The 6,146-nt window shown below is 45.5% G+C and overlaps 1 pseudogene; it reads left to right on the top strand.

Moving 5' to 3' along the window:
- Positions 1-1,018: 1,018 nt before the first annotated feature.
- Positions 1,019-5,511, top strand: LOC149337557 (uncharacterized; annotated as a pseudogene).
- Positions 5,512-6,146: the final 635 nt, after the last annotated feature.

The following is a 6,146-nucleotide window of genomic DNA, read 5'->3' as shown; positions in this document are numbered from 1 at the left end:
AGCAACTTTCTACAGATGCAGCACTCTGAGCTGCAGCATACGTTGTATTATAGAACATTTGAAGTGATAAACAGGGTGCAGGCCATGTATCGCTTCGGGGCGATAATCTCCACAATTCACAATTTTCGGGAGGTATCGTAAAAGTACCACTGGATGAAGACATCTTGAAAAATTGGATACGAGAAAAAAAGCTCACGTTTATGTCAAAAGATGCCGATAATTACCGTGATTTCGGAATTCACCGCATAACTTAAACTATAATGCTGATTCAGGCTTATTTGCTGACGCCGTGTCAAACCGGGAAATTTTCACTAATTGCGACTGCAATAGCGCGAGCAGTGAAATCAGTTTTAACGCGAATACTCTGAATAAGTATAGGTTTCGAGTTTACAGAAACCTTGAAAAGGGGCGTTTCAGAGAGCAAGCTGCAAAACCTTATATTGAAAAATGCTTCTGCCGCTGACGTAAATAAATTGCATCTTTTTAACTGTGCATATTAAAAGCCCTTATTTACTTCTACGTCAAAACTGCTGTTGAGAAGCATCAGGCAGCAGTAGTGTTCATTTTCCTGCAAAGCCCTTCAATATATTTTAAAGGCTGATTTGTTCTGACATGTTCCCTTTATCCTACTCGATTATACACTTAGCCTCAGCCTTCTCCGTCTTCAACGTTCGTTCCTTCCGGTGTGCGAGGCCAGGAGAAGCACCGGTCGAGTAAAAGTCATTTTCGTTTTCGTGTGGAAAGGGTATAACCTTAAGCGCATGCGCCAATCCCGGCTACGTAGTAGCCGATTGCGACCACTGACTGCGTGAATTGCGATATCTTATCAGAGCTCACTAGCTTTTGGTCTGTGTTGCTGTACTTACCAATGCTTTCGATTTCTACCCTACTTTATTAAAACTTTTGTATTTGACGCCCATTACACAATGCCTCTCTTGAGGTCTGTGAGGTATATGTAAACAAATAAATAAATATCCACCAGTGAGCTTTTTATGTTTTGCCCTAAGAACCGACTGTAATGAAGGTGCGGAGCTAAGGAAAGGGTTTATTTTTTTGTTCAACATTGCCAAGCTTGATTAAATTTATGAACGCTTACAAACATTAGGGACCAGGCGGTTTGATGGGAAAGCGAGTCGGAAAGGGTAAATAATGTTTGATTTTTATAGTATAGAGGGAGCCTATTGCTCAGAAAGAAAACTGACGTCATTGGTTTTGAAAACTTTGTGGGCTTAAAAGTTATCATATACACATCAAGTGTTACTCAAAAAGCAATTGAAAGAGGGGGCCACAACGGATCCCTCCATCCGTTTATCTATGTCTGCTGCTCCGCTGTCCGCACGTCCGCATGGCCCGTCCGCCCGTCGGCTGGTCTATCTCTCCATCCGTGCGTGCATCCGCTCGTCTCTCAAGGAGTACTGCATACGGCTCCAAATAGTAATAAAAAAATTTCTAATGATTATATGCTCTTCGGTTGTAGCCGCGTAGAGTAAAGGGTTTTTATTAATTGCGAAATATTTCTTAATGGAAGCGGAAACGTGCTAAGAGATTTCCTAAAAATTCAAGGGGGTGCTTTGTTGACCTAAAGCACGGAGAGGCGAAAGCCTTAAGTTCGGTGTTGCTGCTAGTGTCACTAATGTGTGGTTACGATGTTAAGCTTCGCCTCTGAGTGTGGAACGCGCTAGCGTCTTGCAACGCTGCCAGGGAGTCCACAGAACGCCATCGCCCGTTGGGCTCTACGTCTTCCTTGTCGGTACATTAGTTTTTGAGGAAACGAAATGTGTCTCGCATACCTCGGCGGACACCTGAACCTCGCCGTAAAGGAAGGGAGGAAGATGGGAGTGAACGAAGACACCGTATTCACTAGACGTGCATTTGTTGATTCCAAACCATCGAGCTGGCATGGCGGAGTGGCTCGTCTCGCACTCCGGAGACCCTGGTTTGATTCCCGATCTCGACGAAATTCCTTCTCGGTTTTATTTATTTATCTGGTCGAACTAGCAAGCTTAATTAGGCTAATTTGTTAATTAAGCAATGAACTAAACTCAGTCCCGCTTAGTTGGAGCATCACTATACGATTCCTTTATGGTTGCATGGTTACTGGCCAAAGTACAATTGGCCCCGTTTGAAACTCGCGCACTGTGACGTCACGACCATTTCGACCAACTGAAAAGCGTGGCATTTCTGTCGACAACTTCTGCTTACAACGATGAGGCATTAAAGGCTTCCGCCTTCAAATTCCCAAATTTCAGAGAAACTCTTATCGCAGCATGCTGCACAGCCTGTGTGCTACTGAAACTAATTACACATTATTTGTGCATACAAAGGGCTCGCAAGACAAGTTTCAAGTTACATTCAAAGCTAGATTATCACTAGTCTCCAGAGATGGCTGCATGGCGTGCAGCATGCGTTTCACGTGTGCAGTCCTGAAGATAAACCAGTACGTCGCCGTGTCGAGACCGCGGCGACCATTACGGTAATGGCACTGGGTTTTCGTGCGCGTCGTCCACCTCGCGCGCACGGCTCTGCAAGTTTCGCCTTAGTGGGACACGAATCAGCTTTATTTCCACCGGGACCCCTAGTGCGCAACACAGGTGCATTTCACTAGTGTAAAAGCTGCGGGCAGTGCTTTTCGCTACAACGGCCGCGGTGAAGCATTTCAGCCTGCGAAAGAGCAAGAAATGTTTTGCTCCGTTCAACAGCTTTCGTACTCTACTTTAATGATTTTCTTATGGCTTGTGGTTTTTCTCCTGATTTCTTAGCAACCAAAGCTTTTTTTATTCCCTTCAGCCCCCTCAGTTCACCTCGTTCGCGCCTCTGCATCTGATGGCTGACCAGAGAAGAGCAAAACAAAGCAGACGGGAGGCGGCTTTAGTGAATTTAAAACTTCAAGACAGCCATGTGTGTACGAAAAGGAGAACCAGTATTAATAGTAAGGTTCTCAGGATAGTGTGTTACTCTGTGGAGATATGAAGAAAGTTCAGTTCCTCCAAATTTTGCATAAACTCAAATATATTTTTTCGACACGGTAATAAACATGGTTATTAATATTATGTGCAAGGCTAGAGGAGGCATCATACAATACGTGGCTCTCGCTGCACGACAATGAGAGTTCTTTCTCAAATGTATCCAAAGCCATGTTTTGGTAGACACCGTTAGCTCTGACTTCCAAATGGCGTTTTTATTCTGCACGCAAGTACTCCTACCTGCATCAAAATAGTAAATAACACCTAAAACCATCAATGCCCCGTTATTCCTTTTTATACTTTAAAAATGCTGTCAAGGAGCGCAAATTTAGTCTGTTCTCCTATTGCCAAGAGTTTCTCGCCTATATCATAGCATTGTCAGTGGTTTCTATATGGGTGCTGAGTTTTTATTGGTTTCTCCGTTCAATTTTATTTGCATTGTGCCGCACGCATGTCAGCTCAGAGGCTCCGCAGCCTTCGTTCCAATTCCGGCAACGATAGACCTATGACACTGGATTTTTAGCGGCTCTAAGCAGTCGTTTTGCGATGCACCGTGTCTGTCCTATTTTCAGCTCTAAGCTAGTTCCCACACAAACGCAAAGTGGATGGCATAAATATCCTTCCCGGTTCTACAGGTTCAAAGAGATTTGGAGTGGGAATCGTATTCATGCACACAATTAAAAACGCTGCCGCCGACAGCCCAATATTCACGGTCATTCGAGAACCTGGGAAGGTATTCACGGCACGTATGTGTTCGTGTCGCTTTGGTTTCTTTAGTATGTGGAGAGCTGAATGCCACACAGAGAAGTTTACGAAATATTCGCCGTCAAGTTCGGCGTATAGTTCGGCTTTATGTTTGGCGTCAGGTTCGCTGGCGCTCCCGTGGGATGTTCGCTTCAATTTTCCTGTGTAGAGTGTGAGCTAAAAGCTTCTCCTGTCGAAACGGTGAAAGAGGAATTCGTAGATGGTTTGTTTAATAGTGCATGCTTGTGTTGCTTGTGATTGCTTGAGGCCTGCTGAACGAGTGTAAAGTGCTTCAAAAAACTGGATAATTTAGGCTCCGTTCGGTCACTCCGAAAACCCTATAACCTCTTGTACATATGCCCCAAAGAATTAAAATCAAATCAAATCTTCGTTAACCAGTAACGGCAGCTCTCAAAGTTGCTCGTTAGACATTCCCATATTCATGCCCCATGTCTCATTTGCTGTGCTATTATGCTTACCAAAGTGCCAATAACCCTTCTTTTGGGCCTAGTTGGTGCATGATAATACTACAGATGATCGATGTGCGCAAAACATTAGACAACCCACGTACACGAGCGAAACACATGAACAGGCGCAACACTAACAACTACTTTATTCTTCTGAAAGCAACGCATATATATATATATATATATATATACCTTTTCCCACACGTGCGCAATAGGTACCTGCACCCGCCAGGCACCACCACCGTCGAGGCTGCTTTCAGCTCCCCCGCGCGGCCAGTTCCTCGTCCCTGTCAGGAAGGCTCGCCCCGCGACTTCGAAGGGATGGCGTCTGCTAGCGGCTGCCGCTGTTCGTAGAGGCGGGATTTCGACCTATCCATTCATGAGGCTGAAAAATTCTTTCGAGGAGCGAACGTCAGGAAAGGAACAAAGCTTTCTGAAGCAGGCCATGTACACAATGTGAAAAAGGTGGTGTCGTGCGACGGGAACGAAGCACCAGCTCGGTGCATTGCGCAGACAAACATCACTGCGCCAGCGAAAACGATCAAATTAACGCTAAGAAATATTTCTATCTAATGCCTGTCAGCGCTGCACTCTCACTCAGTTTTTTTTTTTATGTAGCTATCTTTCAGTAGACAGCTTGTTGCCGGGGGCTGCAGTTCCAAGGCAGGCATCGCAGGCAAAAGTAAACACGCTGCTGCCGTTGCTGTGTTTGGAGCGGTGCGAAACACTCTCCAAAACAAGCCGCCCCGCAATCCTGGGGTGTTCTTGCATTAGAAAGGCTTACCCTAAACTTTCAAAGACGGCCAGGCTGCAGAACATTGAAGGTAATTAGAAAACTCCAGTTTTTGAGCGAACGACGTAACCTGACTATATAACATTCTATTTAGCCGCACCTTCGGTATGCGCACTGAAAGTCACGCGGAAAACATCAAACTGTTTGATTCGGATTCTGCAAAAAAGGAGTATCCCAGCTAATTCATGCAGGAGTCTTGCCGAAAGCTTGTGCTCAAGAAGCGGAATTTCATTTCAAGCTTTGTTAAATTTTTACACATTTAGTACAAGTACCCTGAATCTTTGACATTTGGATATATGTTTATTGTAGCAAATTATCACCCAGTCCGTCAGATGTGGAGCAAAGGTTTATCAGGAATATGTTGCCGTTGCCCCTGAAAACGTGCCTTAATTTGCTGTCGAAAAAGACGCAGGACGACAAGGCGCAGTGGAAGCGAGCAAGGATTCCGCGCATAACTGGAACTAAGGTAAACGATTCTTTACTGCGCAAAATTTGGGCTTCTTCCTCGGGTGTGACCGCGGGCGAGTTATGCGTGGCTTTTTAAGCCCACATATTATTGACAGCCAAGTCAATGACCGGAAATCGTGGGTGCAAAAAAAGGGAAGGGTTCCCAGAGAGCTATTAGCATTCCTCCGCGTCTGTTGAATGTGCCATGACTCAAAAACCTGTCTAGGAGGTAATGCATGAGTCAAGTAAGCGTCTTCCGCACGGGTATTACCATTGTTTGACCAGAAACCGCGAGCGCGTGTTGTCCGTCGCGAAGGGTGGGCCGTCTCCCAATGTCGCGTTGGAAATCCACAAAACCTTGTCCCAGGCGAATTTATATACGCATTATTGCGTCCTGCAACACAGCAGTGTGTCCTGCTGTTGTTATGTGCCATTTTTTGCTCGGTAAGGACGCCCAAAACTGCTTCGGGACGGCGCGCGCAGCACAGCGGAAGCTGTCGGACTGCTCCCGCCTTCCTGACAGGGACGCGCGCGCCGCCGCCAGTGGCGCGCGCGTCGCGCTGGAGTTAGATGCGCAGGGTGCCTATAGAGAAAACAAAAATCATGTCATGTGAGATTACTGGCAACGACGCGAGTACAAAAGAAAAAAGAAAAAGAAAAAAGCTAAGATTAAGAAAAAGATTAAGAAAAAAGCTGAAGGATGTATCAGCGATACTTCCATATCTTTGTACT

Source organism: Amblyomma mixtum, chromosome 7 (genome assembly GCF_055824585.1).
Source record: "Amblyomma mixtum isolate Tamu chromosome 7, ASM5582458v1, whole genome shotgun sequence".
In the NCBI taxonomy this organism is placed as follows: domain Eukaryota; kingdom Metazoa; phylum Arthropoda; class Arachnida; order Ixodida; family Ixodidae; genus Amblyomma; species Amblyomma mixtum.
This window is presented reverse-complemented; position numbering and strand designations above follow the sequence as displayed.